Source organism: Apodemus sylvaticus, chromosome 3 (genome assembly GCF_947179515.1).
Source record: "Apodemus sylvaticus chromosome 3, mApoSyl1.1, whole genome shotgun sequence".
NCBI classification, from domain to species: domain Eukaryota; kingdom Metazoa; phylum Chordata; class Mammalia; order Rodentia; family Muridae; genus Apodemus; species Apodemus sylvaticus.
The window spans coordinates 135,856,871-135,871,493 of record NC_067474.1 but is presented as its reverse complement, the minus strand read 5'-3'; positions in this window follow the sequence as shown (position 1 = coordinate 135,871,493).

Below are 14,623 nucleotides of genomic sequence, written 5' to 3'. Positions count from 1 at the left end.
CCCTCGCGTATGACCCTGTCTCATGGGGGACCAGACACCTGGAACTGGAGTTGCAGAAAGCTGTAAGCTCCCGTGGGCGTGCTGGCAACAGAACCTGGGTCTTTGCAAGAACAGCAAGTACTCTTAAAGCACTGAGCCGTCTCTCCGGATCCCTACAATTACATATTCAGGAGGAGTACATGTTCTGTGGAAAGTGTCCCTTAGACTATCAAACGTCACAAGGCATAGTCACACAAACTAAAATGTTCCTGGACTCTCTAACCGTGTGGGACCACCTACATGTGTGAGGTCCATCATCAGCCAGGTGACACACAGCTCCATAGTCTTTCTGGTCTGCGGCACCTCGCATGCTGCTGTCTGGGACTTCTCCCTCACCCCCTTTCCAACTGATCCTCCCATGTTCACTTTATTCAGTAACTTCCCAAACCCTCCTGTCTAGGCACCTCTGTCCAGAGCCCCTTTCTCCTCCCTCTCTTCCTTTCACTGGCTAAGGGCTGTGGATCTCACGTTACCACTAAGCACAGGTGTGACCACAGGCGTTTCTAGCTACATCTATGAAGTCTTAGTCTCTTCCTCGGTAACTGGGAACAACGTAGTTCCTATCTTAAAGAATTTGCCTGAAGTCGCTGTCGAGCAGCAGCTGCTTAATGTCACGCCCGTGCACTTTGACCGTCCGTGTGGGTTGCTCTTAGTGTCCAACCGGCCTCCAGTGTGGGAACTCGACCACAAGCAAATCAGTGAGCCGGCCAAGGATGGGGCCTGGACAGACGGTTCCACAGTTAAAAGCACTTGTTACTTTTGTAGAAGTCTGGGATTTGGACCCCAGCACCCACGTCAGATGGCTCCCACCTGTACCTCCTGTTCCATAGAATCCAATGCTGTCTTTTGACTTCCATATGCACCAGCACACACACACACACACACACACAAGCACATGCACACGCACACATACACGCACATACACACACACATACACACACATACACACACATACACACACACACACACACACACACGCACATACACACGCATGCACACACACACAGTGGACATATAAACACACGTATATTCACAAACTGAATAATCACATGTAAAACTCACCTTCAACATTTTTTTAAGTATGTCATAAATCTGGAGAGATGGCTTAGTAGTCTCAGAGGACCAAGCACCCACATAGCAGCCTATAACCACTTCTTAAAAAAAAAAAAACAAAAACGATTTATTTATTATATGTAAGTACAGAGTAGCTGTCTTCAGACACACCAGAAGAGGGCGTCAGATCTCTTTACAGATGGTTGTGGGGAATTGAACTCAGGACCTCTGGAAGAGCTGTCAGTGCTCTTAACAGCGGAGCCATCTCGCCAGCTCCCGATGACCACTTCTACCTCCAGTTCCAGGGTTCGGTGCCCTTTTCTGACCTGTTAGGGCACCAGGCACCCAAGTGGGGCACAGACGTATATGCAAGCACAGGACATGCACATAAAATAAAAACCAATTTTAAATTATGTCACACAAAATAAATAAATTAAAATGTTATTTGTTTGTTTGTTTGTTTGTTTGTTTAAAGGTGAGATGTGTTTGCTCACACTGTGAATCCTGGCACTCTCCAGGTAGAAGCAGGGGAATCTCCGTGAGTTGAAGGATAGCCTAGGCTGTATAGAGAGAGTTTCAGGCCAGCCAAGGCTACATTGGAAACCCTTTTTCAAAATGGAAGAAGAAGAAAAAGAGGAGGAAGAAGATAGTTACTATCATCTCCAAGATATAAAACCCAGAACTTGAATTCCTTCTTATGTTCTACCCACCAGAGGAAATTTTCCCCCAAACATAAGCCCGAGGGGTCAGCTGGGTGCTAATCCAGAGAGGACGATACAACAGGTGTGATATATCCAGTCCACAGGATATGGAAATATCTTCCATGAGGTCCAGAGAGAGAAGAGAAGAAAGACAGGTGTCCCTTTTGAATTTTGTCAGATTTAATGCAGGATTTCTTTTTATTACTTTAAGTTTAACTAAACAACTTACAGGGTTGTTTCCTATTTGAACAGAGATGGAATTTAATTTACAATTTGTCTTAGGATTTCCATTGCTGTGATGAAACACCATGATCAAAACACATCTTGGGGAGAAAAGGGTTTATCCAACTTACACTCCTACATCACAATCCATTATTGAGTGAACTCACACAGGGCAGGAAGTCAGGAGCTGGGGCTGAGGCCATGGAGGGGTGCTGCTTACTGGCTTGCTCCTCATGGCTTGCTCAACTTGCTTTCTTACAGAACCTAAGACTACCAGACCAGGGATGGCCCCACCCACAGTGGACTGGACCCTCCCCCATCCATCACTAATTAAGAAAATGCCTTATAGTCAGATCTTAGAGAGACATTGCCTCAACTGAGGTTCCCTCCTTTCAGCTAACTTTAGCAAGTTGACATAAAACTATTTAGCATACAACTCATGCTCCAAGCCACAGTTATCCATCAATGACGAGAAGCTGATGGTTATGATGGTGGTGGTGGTGAAGATGATGAGGATGGTGGTAGTGATAATGGTGGTGGTGGTGGTGGTGGTGGTGGTGGTGGTGATAATGATTTGGGAGATGGTGGTGCTGGATCAAACCTAAGGATCCTTATCCTAGATAAGTATTTCAGTTCTGAGTTACATTACCAGTCCCTACCCACAAATTAAGATTTTTACTGTGTGTGTGTTCTATTGAAATGAGCATCATTTGACAATTTTGCTTTTTATATGTGTGATGGTGTGAATAAGAATGGCCTCCATAGGCTCATATATTTGAATGTGTGGTCATTAGAGAATGGCACCAGAAGGACCAGGAGCTTTGCGGTTTTTTAGGACTCAAGCCTGGCCGAGTGGCTTCTCTCTTCCTGATGCCTACGGATCCAGACGCAGAAGTCTCAGTTTTTTTCTCCAGAACTATGTCTGCCTGCACACTGCGGTGCTGTGACAATGGACTAAACTTCTAAAAAGATGACTAACTGATATTTGGGTGCTGGAAGCCCAGGTCTATTGTTTGTTTGTTTGTTTGCTTGCTTGTTTTTTGTTTTGTTTTGTTTTTTGAGACAGGATTCTCTGTGTAGCTCTGGCTGGCCTCAAATCCCCAGATCTGCCTGCCTCTGCCTCCCAAGTGCTGAGATGAAAGGTGTGGGCTAATCTCCTTGCTTTTCTTTTCTTTTCTTTTTGTTTCCTTTTCTTTCTGACAGGATCTCATGTAGCCGGAGTGCTGGAACTTTAGGTTTGGCCACCACACTCGGCATTCGTCACACTGTTTTGTTTTGTTTTTTTAAGCGAATCTTATTCCTGGATTCATTTTAAATGTGTTACATGCTGTTCATATTTTACTTTAAAGAGCCCACTGATTTTCCCCTGAGAAACATAAACGAGTTATTTTATTTCCAGAGAAACCATAATATTTTTGTATTCTTAGAGTTGGGAGTCCAATAATTCAGTAAGTCTAGTCTAGTCTTTAAAAAATTATCTTTTTTTTTAATGTCACATGGGGGAGGGGGACACACGTGTGCAGGCAAGAAGAGGGCATCGGACACCCCGGAGCTGGAGCTGCCTGACCAGGTGCTTGGGAGCCAGACTCCAGTCCTCTGCGAGAGCAACTTTTCACATCAGAGCTGTCCCTCCAGCCCCAGAGCTCTGGCTTCCAAACTAGAAGTTAGCCACAAGCATTTGTACCTGCCTGCAGCCCTGTGGCTTCTAAACTGGAGTCTGGGTTTTTTGTTTTTTTCTAAAGATAGTCTCACGTCTGGCTGGCCTCAGACTTTGCAATATACCCAGATGACCTGAAAGTCCTGATCCTTCTGTCTTCCCATCCTTGGTGTTGAGACTGTGGGTGTGCACCATCATGCCGGGTATATGCAGTGCTGGGGATTGAACCCAGGCCTTTGTGCATACTAAGCAAGCACTCACTGTCTGAGCCATAGCCCCACCACTGGGCTCTGGAATTCTAGGCTATTTGCTCTTGCAATGATGTCTCCACTGGGGAGGAAAGTCTCTGTTCTCTTTTGTCACCATTATAGTCAGATCACCCAAGAGCTCAGTGACTTTCAAAGAACATAAAAAGTAAAGAATAACATCCGTCTCATTTCTCAACCTGTACTACCTCTGGTGCTTGTCTTTCTGTTCATCCGAGAGCGTGGTGTAAGCTTGAGCCCTTGCCCTGCCATCTCCAGCGCTGAATTCCTCAGGTGACAAGAGCAGCTTTAATTTATCAGAAACATCTTAATTTTTGAAATACTGTTCCACTAGAAATTGAACACTAGGTAAGCAAGATGTATGCATGTATTTGGTTAGCTGGTGTTCTAGTTGTTTTCTGTTGTTGCTGTGATAAAACATCGACCAATGGCAACTTGGGGAGGAAAAGGTTTATTTCAGCTTCTAGTTTGCAGCTCATCATCAAGGGAAGCCAGGACAGGAGCTGCAGGCAGGAACTGAAGTAGAGACCATAAAGAAATGCTCTTTACCCGGCTTGCATATATACATACACATACACACATACACATATACATACATATATGCATATACATATACATACATATATACATACACACATATACATACATATATACATATATGCATATATACACATATACATGTGTGTGTGTATATACATATATATACACACACACATACATACTAATCAAGGCAACGCCCCACAGGCTTGCCTACAGATATTTTCTCAACTGAGATTCCTTCAGCCTGTGTCAAGTTGGGGTGGGGTTTGGGGGGTGGAAGAACTAATCAGTACAGTTACTTAGTGAAGCCAGAAGAGGGCACTGGATCCTCAGGGGCTACAGGTGTTTTGTTTTGAGGCAAGATCTCAAGGAAGCCAGCATAGCTTCAAACTCACCATTTGCCTAGTGTGGTGGTTTGAGTGAGAATGACCCCCTCAGGCCCATGTTTGAATACTTGGTCCCCAGTGGTTCAACTGAGAAGGAGATGTGTCACTTGGGAGCAGACTCTGAGGGTTCAAAAGACTCACCCCCATTCCCAGGGTGCTCTCTCTGTCTCCTGCTTGTGGTTGGAGATGTGGGCTCTCAGCTGTTCCTGCAGCTATGCCTCCAGTCTGCCGTTGTGGACTCTAACACTCTGAAACTGTAAGCCCAGTTAAACACTTTCTTCTGTAAGTTTCCCTGGCCATGTGTTTTATTACAGCCGTAGAGAACTAAGGCACATCCCTGATCTGTCTGCCTCCATCCCCCAAAGGCTGGCGTTACAGGTGTGCACCACAACTCCCCGATGGACCCCTTGTTGTTAGAATTGTTTTCTTGTTTTGGGTTTTTTTTTTTTTTTTTTTTTTTGGATTTGGTTTTTTTGAGACAGGGTTTCTCTGTGTAGTCCTGGCTGTGCTGGAACTCACTCTGTAGACTAGGCTGGCCTTGAACTCAGAAATCCGAGCCTGCCTCTACCTCTGAAGTGCTGGGATTACAGGCGTGCACCACCACCGCCCAGTGTAGGATTGGTTTTAATGTCAATTTGCCACAAATTAGAATCACCCGAATAGGGAGCCTCACCTGAAGAATTGTCCTGATTGCCGTGATTGATGTGGGAAGGCCCAACCCATTTGGGGGTGGCATCTTCAGGTAATTGCCCAGATTTTAAAAAGGGAGTGTCAGGAAACTATTCCTCTACTCTTCTTGCTTGGCCTCCCTCTTGTTGCAGAGTGGATTTGGCCCCTTGCTGCTGCTTCTGCTGATTCCTGTGCTGACAGTAGAACCAATTCTTCCAAGTTTTTAAGGTAGAATAGCCTATCTTCAGGAACCTTCAAGTTCCTAGTGCCAGATTGAAACTACTGAGTCACGCTGCCTCATGGTCTGAGTAGCTACTGGTTATCACCCACCAATAAAAGACAGCTGTTCTAGAACTCCTCTGACTGTTGAGGCTCCCAGAATCAAGGACCAAGTAATTTCTGGGTTCTCAGGTACAATTTGGCTGTTGTTTCTATTTTAAAGCTCACCTAATAAATTCTGAATATTTATATGTGTACATATATATGATATTGATATATTTATTACATATACATATACATATCAATATACATATATGTGTGTGGTGGTTTGAATAGGAATGGCCCCCTTAGACTCATGAGTCTGAATGCTTGGCCCATGGGGAGTGGCACTATTGGGAGTTGTGGACTTGGAGAAAGTGTGTCGCTTTGGGGGTGGGCTTTGAGGGAGCCTATGCTCAAGCTCCGCCCAGTGTGAAAAAGAGTCTCCTTTTGATGCTTGTTGATCAAGATGTAGAACTCTCGGCTCCTTCTCCAGCACCATGTCTGCCTGGCCGCTGCCGTGCTTCCCCGACAATGATAATGGATAAACCTCTGAAACTGTAAGCCAGCCCAAACCAAATTAAATAGTTTCTTTTATAAGAGTTGCCATGGTATCTCTTCACAATAAAACCCTAACTAAAACAGCATGTGTGTGTGTGTGTGTGTGTGTGTGTGTGTTTGTGTGTGTTCATTCCCTTGGTTCTGTTCCTCTGGAGAACCCTTACTAAAACATTTTTTGACATTTACTTTAAGTATTTTTTAATGTAGGCGTGCTCTATCTGCATTACACGTACATGGCCAGGAGAGGGCATCAGATCCCTTTATAGATGCTCATAAGTTACTATGCAGTTGCTGGGAATTGGGGATTGGACTCAGGGCTTCTGGAAGAGCAAGCAGCCCGTGCTCTTTCTTTCTTTCTTAACCTCTGAGCCACCTCACGAGCTCACTTCTTTTTCATCTTTCCATTTTGTTTACTGGGGGGTGGACTGCACTCCGCAGCAAGCCAATGGAGGTCAGAGGACGACGTGTGCGAGCTGATTTGACACTCTCCTGCCATCACATGTGTCGCTGGGCTTGAACTCAGGTTGGCAGGCTGGTGGCAGATGCCTTTACCTGCTGAGCCATGTCATCGGCCCCCGATCTTTTTATTTTAAATGATTAATCACTTTCTAGTTGATAGCTATTTTGGGTCACCTTCCTGAGCATTAATTCACTTAATTTGCTTAATTAATTGTGTGTGTGCAAGCGAGCACCTGAGTGTGTGCATGTGTGCCATATACATGTAGGAGCCTGCAGAGGCCAGAAAATGACACGGGATACCCTAAAACTGGAGTTACAGATGATTATTAGCCACAGATCTGAACCCTGGTATTCTGTGAGAACAAGAAGTGGTCTTAGCTGCATTTCTCTAGCCCCACTTCATTAGGCATTGTCTTTTTTATTTTATTTTATTTTATTTTATTTTATTTTATTTTTTGGTTTTTCCAAACAAGGTTTCTCTATGTAGCCCTGGCTGTCCTGGAACTCACTCTGTACACCAGGCTAGCCTCGAACTCAGAAATCCACCTGTATTAGGCATTGTCTTAGGGTTTCTATTCCTGCACAAAACATTATGACCAAGAAGCAAGCTGGGGAGGAAAGGGTTTATTGAGCTTACACTTCCATGTTGCTGTTTATCACCAAAGGAAGCCAGGACTAGAACTCAAGCAGGTCAGGAAGCAGGCACTGATGCAGAGGCCATGGAGGGATGTTGCTTACTGGCTTGCTTCCCCTGGCTTGCTAAGTTTTCCTTTTTTTTTTTTTTTTTGTGGTGGTGGGGGGTTGGATTTGGTTTTTTCGATACAGGGTTTTTCTGTATAGCCCTGGATGTCCTGGAACTCACTTTGTAGACCAAGCTGGCCTCGAACTCAGAAATCTGCCTGCCTCTGCCTCCCGGGTGCTGGGATTACAGGTGTGCGCCACCACTGCCCGGCTCAGCCCGGCTCAGCTTGCTTTCATATAGAACCCAAGACTACCAGCCCAGGGATGGTGCCACCCACAATGGGCCCTCCCTCCTTGATCATTAATTGAGAAAATGCCTTACAGTTGGATCTCATGGAGGCATTTCCTCACCTGAAGCTCCTTTCTCTGTGATAACTCCAGCTTGTGTCAAGTTGACACACAAAACCAGCCAGGACAATTGACCCCTTGTCAACTTGACACACAAATACATTACTATTAAGCCTCAACCCTTACTTTCTTATTCATCTCCAAGATCTAAATAACTCTAAAAGTCCCACAGTCTTTACATATTAAAAGTTCAATCCCTTTAAAATATTTTTTTTATAAATGACAACATTTACTTGGGGCTGGCTTATAGGTTCAGAGGTTCAGTTCATTGTCATCAAGGCAGAAGCATGGCAGCATACAGGCAGGCACGATGCAGGAGGAGCTGAGGGTTCTTCATCTTTATCCAAAGGAAGCCAGGAACAGACTGGGCATGCTCCTCTGATTATGTCTGGGTTTTTTCCTGTTTATTTGTTCATTTAATTTATTATTGTTATTGCTTTAAAATATTTATTTATTTTGATTATGTAGACAATGTTCTACGTGCATGTATGCCTGCATGTCAGAAGAGGGCACCAGATCTTATTAGAGATGGTTATGAGCCACCATGTGGTTGCTAGAAATTGAACGCAGGTCCTATGGAGGAGCAGCCAGTGCTCTTAACCTCTGAGCCGTCTCTCCAGCTCATTATTGTTCTTTTTGAGACCGGGTCTCAGCCGGGTGAGGTGGCGCACGCCTGTAATCCCAGCACTTGGGAGGCAGAGGCAGGTGGATTTCTGAGTCGAGGCCAGCCTGTCTACAAAGGGAGTTCCAGGATAGCCAAGGGCTACACAGAGAAACCCTGTCTCAGAAAAAAAACCAAAAACCAAGACCAAAAACCAAAAAACAAACAAAAAAAGACAGGGTCTCTCTGAGTAACCTTGGCTATCCTGGAAATCGCTCTGTAAACCGGTTTGACCTGGTTGGTCACAGAGATGTGCTGGCCTGTCTCCCAGGTGCTGGAATTATCACCTGACTAGACTTATTTGTTTTATTTTATATGTGTGAGTGTTTTGCTTGCAGGTATGTATGCGCACCACATGCAGTTCTTGGTGCACACGGAGGTCAGAAAGGGTTGTTCAGCGCCCTGGAATTGAAGTTATGGATAGTTGTGAGCCATTCTGTGGATGCTTGAAACCGAGTCAGGGTCCTAGGCAAGAGCGGCAAGTGCTCTAGCCACTGAGCATTGCCTCCAGCCCTGACTTACGTCTGTTTGTTTAATACCAAATAAAACAGGCTTTGCAGAAGGGACTTTCCCAAGACCACACACCTGCCTGATTACCATTGTTTCCTGCTCAGCACGGGTCCCAGTGACCTGCCTTGCTCCCTTTTCCACTGAGACCAGAGCAAGGGGATATGGGTATGTACAGAAGGGATGACAGAGGGCGGAAGTGTCACAAGATTGTTACAAGTTTTTATTTAGCTGATTCTAAACTTTCAGAGACAACTCCTTGAAATCTTGAGTTTGATGTGAGGCCGGGGAAACTCTAGAAGTATTTCTGTTTCCTACACCTCCGGAACCAATCAGGCTAGCTGGTGTTGTGGCGCCACCTCGTGGTCATCATTCACATCACCTCATGCTGGTGACTAATTTAAAAGATCCGTTTCTCTGGAGTCCTAGGAGGAGACAAAAACACTGAGAACACAGTTTGGGCAGGGCTAATGAGATGGTTCAGGGGATAAAGCGCAAAGTGCCTGCCTCCGAGATGGAGGACCTGTGCTCCAGCTCTGGGACCCACATGGTGGAAAGAGAGAACCAATTCCCACGAGTTGTTCTCTGACCTCCATTCATGTGTGTGACCTCGCAAACAAATAGCCTGTCTGGAAAAGAACTCAGGCTGGGCAGTGGTGACGGCAATGGATACCTTTAGTCTAATCCCAGCACTTACAAGGTAGAGGCAAGCCGATCTCTCTCACTTTGAGGCCTGCCTGGTCTACACAGAGAAACTCTCGGGGAAAAACCAAATCCAAAACCAAAACAAAGAAACAAGAAAAAAACAAAACAAACAAATAGGCCAAAAACAAACAAACAAACAAAAAAACCAACAAAAAAAGAAAACCCTCAACAAAAACAACTCAGTTAAACTGGGCAGCGGTGGTGGTGGTGCACGCCTTTAATCCCAGCACTTGGGAAGCAGAGGCAGGCAGATTTCTGAGTTTGAGGCCAGGCTGGTCTACAGAGTCAGTTCCAGGACAGCCAGGGCTACACAAAGAAACCCTGTCTCAACCAAACCAAACCAACCAAACAAAGATTCAGAACTAGGGCCGAGCTAAGAGAATTTGCCGTCCTCCGCCCTCACCTCCCAGTCCCCACAGCCCTCCAGGATTCCTACTACTACCCAGCTAAGAGCTTGCTGCTTTTACTGAAGAACCAAGTCTGGTTTCCAGCACCCACCTTGGGCAGCTGACAACTTCCTGTAACTGCAGTTCCAGGAGAGCTAAAGCCACTTTTGGCCTCCACAGGCACACATCTGCACAGCACACCCTCAAATATGCATAAAAATTTATATACACAAGATTAAAGATAATTTTTAAAATTTAGAATTTGGATTCAAATCTAGTTAGAGTCTCACTCTACTACCCATTGGCTGAGTGACCTTGGGCAAGTAAGTCACTTATCTCTTTGATCCTTACTGTCCTCATTAGTAACGTGGAGAGCATGTGTGTACCAGGCCCCCTTTATATCCAGGACATGTTTAACGTGGCTCCCAGAAAGCTTTAGAGTTTACTTTGGGCAGAGGCACTTTGTAAGCAAAGATAGGAAGAAAAACTCATATTCAGAAGACAGTGACGGCCAGGCCCTCTTCTCTGCTGGAGAGGAGTCTCAGCTGGTTAGTCCCATGCAACAAGGTAGAGCAGGGGATGAGTCTCTTTGGGAGTGTTTTCTTTCTTTTTTTTTTAATTAATTAATTAATTAAATGTAAGTACACTGTATCTGTCTTCAGACACACCAGAAGAGGGTGTCAGATCCCATTACAAATGGTTGTGAACCACCATGTGGTTTCTGGGATTTGAACTCAGGACCTTCAGGAGAGCAGTCAGTGCTCTTAGCTGCTGAGCCATCTCTCCAGCTGTTTGCTTTTAGTTTTTTGAAATAGGGGCTTGCTTTGTGGCCTAGGCTGGCCTAGAATGGACAGTCCTCCTACTTCAGCCTCCTGAGTGCTGAGATTTCAGGCATGCCAGTCACACCTACCTCTAAGAAAGAAAAAAAAAGTACTTAAAGAAGCGGGAACCCTCCTGGGAGCAGCTGTGCTCAGCTAAGCCTAGTGCTCAGCTGGTTTGCTCCCCTGGAGTGTGGCTATGTTCTCATGCTCAGGAAACACCCCAAACACACCAGCTCCCACATATCCTTTTTCAAGGTCTCACTTATGTAGCTCAGACCGACTTGGACTTCACTTAGTAGACCAGGCTAGCCTCCATCTGCCTCTGCCTTCCTAGTGCCTAGATTAAAAGCTTGCACCACCTCATCCGGTTTCTCCAGACTTCTCTGGCTCTGGTCCCATCTGCCCTACCACAGGCTCTTCTTAATTCTTCCCTGGTCCTGAGCCAGTAGCGACCAACTGCAGGGCGCTTGTCCCTGCTCTGTTCTCTGTTTTCCTGCGTCTCTCTAGTTGTTCCTCTTAGGAGTTTCTACTTCACACACTCTGGCTTGGCTCTTCCTCAAAGGCCTGCCCTGCCTTCCTCGTCTTCCTTGCCATGCTCTTCCAGAACCATGTATGTATTGGTCTCTCTCTCTCTCTCTCTCTCTCTCTCTCTCTCTCTGTCTCTGTGTGTGTGTGTGTGTGTGTGTGTAATAGAGTCAGTTCTTTCCTTCCACTTTTACGTAAAGACTCGGGTCACCAGACTTGCATAGCAGGCACTTTTACCCCAACGGGCCACCTCAGGGACCTTATATATCGGCTGTTTGCTTGTTTGTTTTGTTTGTAGCAGGGTCTCATGAATCCTAAGCTGGTCTCAAACTCACTACGTAGTTGAAGGTGATCTTGAACCTCTGATCCTCCTGCTTTTGCCTCCTGGGTTTTGGGATTACAGACATACCTGTTTTATAAAGTGCTGTGATCTGAGCATGCGAGGCAAGCACCCTACTGACTAAGACACACCCTCCCCCCTCCCCCTGGGCCATCTCATCCACCCTATTGGCTTTAATTATTGGTTGTTTTCCCCAGAGCCCCAGACCTACTTATGCAACTGCCTTTGGAATGTTCCATACATGTCACCAACTCCCCATATGCAGAATGAAATTATCTTCTTGACAACAAACCCACGCTTCCTCCTGTGTGACCTACACAGCCGGTGGCTCCACCCTTTGCCCTTTTGGCTAAGGCAAATACATACACATATTTTCTCAGCATCCTCTCCTCTCCATCCCTACTGCATCACCCTCTTTAGCCTCTATTATTGCATGTTTCCCCTCCCCCTGGAATAGACTCTCAGGTTGGTCACTATCTGGTCCTCCTGCTTCCTCCCATTCCTATGGAATCACCACACAAACCCAGGGCTTCGTGCGTGCTAGAATAGCAATGTATTAACTGAGCCCCAACACCAGTCCAACTACTCCCTAGTTAGACTCTCAGTGTCCATTTTATCTCTGTCTGCAGCTTATGTTTCTTTCTGAAGATTTTAGGGTTAAATCCATTTCCCATCCTTTCTATGTTTCTAGAAGATTCCTACATTCCTTCATTCAAGATCCCTTCTTTGCCTTATATCTCTCTGACACTCTTCTATAGGAAGATCTTTTAAACATTTGTTTTTAGGGCTGGAGAGAGGGTTCTATGGTTAAGAGCACTGGCTGCTCTTCCAGAGGGTCCTGAGTTCAATTCCTGACACCCACATGGCAGCTTATGTCTGTAACTCCAGTTTCAGGGCATCTGACACTCTCACTCCGATGCATGTAAAATACAATCAAATAATTGTGTGAGTAAATGCACTTGAGTACCTGCTACAGACTGAAAACAGGCTCAAGCCAACACAGGGCTCAAAAGCAGACAACCCAGTTTTATTTTTGGCTTCCACAGAGGCAACTGAGGGGATAAGTATGCCACACATTTAATTTTTCAAAAGCGTTTTCTCTCAGAGAAGTTCTGACCTTTTGATCGCATTAGCAAGAGATCCCGGGCTTAGAGCCTCAGCTTTCTCTCCACAGCCTCCTCCTGATGGCCAGGCTTTCGTTTAAAATCAGTTCCAATCATCAGGTCTCAGGCTAGTGGTTTGCTTTTTGAGCTGTGGTCTTGCTATGTCGCCCAGGCTGGCCCCCCCGGCTCCTGGGCTCAGGCAATCCTCCTGCATCAGCCTCCCACATATCTGGGACTACAAGCTCACACTAGCATGCTCAGCTTTGATAAATCAGAATCACTGCTATGTGTCATAAAGCAGATACAAGATATTTTCATCCTGCATCTCAAATAACAAGGAGTTTGCACTTAATAGTATGTGCGTGTGCGTGCGTGCATGCCTCTCTGTGTGTGTGTATGTGTGCGTATGTACGTGTGCACATGCGTGTGTGTGTGTGTGTGTGTGTGTGTGTGTGTGTGTGTGTGTGTCAGTCATAGGAACTCCATCATGTGAGTTCTAAGGACTGAATTTAGTTTGTCAGGCTTGCTGTCCAGCACCTTTACCTGCTCAGCGATCAATGCTCTGCATCTGAACTTTCAAATAACATTATTTGACCCAGATGTGGTTGGTGCTATGCACCTGTAATCTTAGCAATCCGGAGGTGGTAGAGACTAGAGGATCTGAAGTTCAAGGTCACCCCCTGCTGTATGGGTATTTGAGACTGCTCTAGGTTAGACAGTTTGTTGAAAACAAAGAAACAGGAAGCTATGTGTTTTCTTTTTCTTTTCTTTTCTTTTTTTCTTTTTTTTTTTTTTTTGGTTTTTTGTTTTTGTTTTGTTTTTTTTGGTTTTTTGGGTTTTTTGGGTTTTTTTGGATTTGGTTTTTTTCTTTCAAGACAGGGTTTCTCTGTATAGCCCTGGCTGTCCTGAAACTCCTCGAACTCAGAAATCCACCTGCCTCTGCCTCCCCAGAGTGCTGGGATTACAGGCGTGCGCCACCGCCCACCTAAGCCATGTGTTTTCTAGTGAAGGCCTTCAGGAGAGGTTACCAGGATCACCAAACAATGAATCAAAGCTTGAGTCACAGAAATCAAATTGGACACACTGTAGCCTTTTGGAGGTTAATGGTTAGTGTCCTTTAATAGAGGTCAGTGTGTTAACCTGAGGTCCCTGCTCCCGGACAGTGTGAGACTGCGGCCAGGTCAGAAGAGGCCTAGGAAGCTGCATTCTCTCAAACTTTGAGAACAAAAGAACAGCGCTGGTGCCAACAGATGACACATCTGTTTCCTAAGAAGAAACAAAGCCACAGCAGGCCTGTGCAGTTGGTGTGCATGGTGCTTTGCAAATCTGGGCCATTTCCTGTTCCGAAACCAGTTGTGAAATTTGTTTGGGCAAGTTGCTCAACCAGGGAGTCAGGGGAAGTTACCAACTTGATTTCTGACCTAAGGGAGTTCTTTGCAGGTCTACTGGGCCCTACTCAGCTGAATATTTCAGGAATATGGCACCTAAGGAAAGGGCTGAGCTCAAGGCTGAGTGGGCAAATCATCATCACTGGTGAACAGAGATAGTCAGGTAAAGAACCTTCCCTTTTCTTAAAATTATCTGCCTGCCTGCCTGCCTGTCTGCCTGTCTGTCTGCCTACCCTATCTATCTATCTATCTATCTACCTATCTATCTATCTATCTTATATCTATCA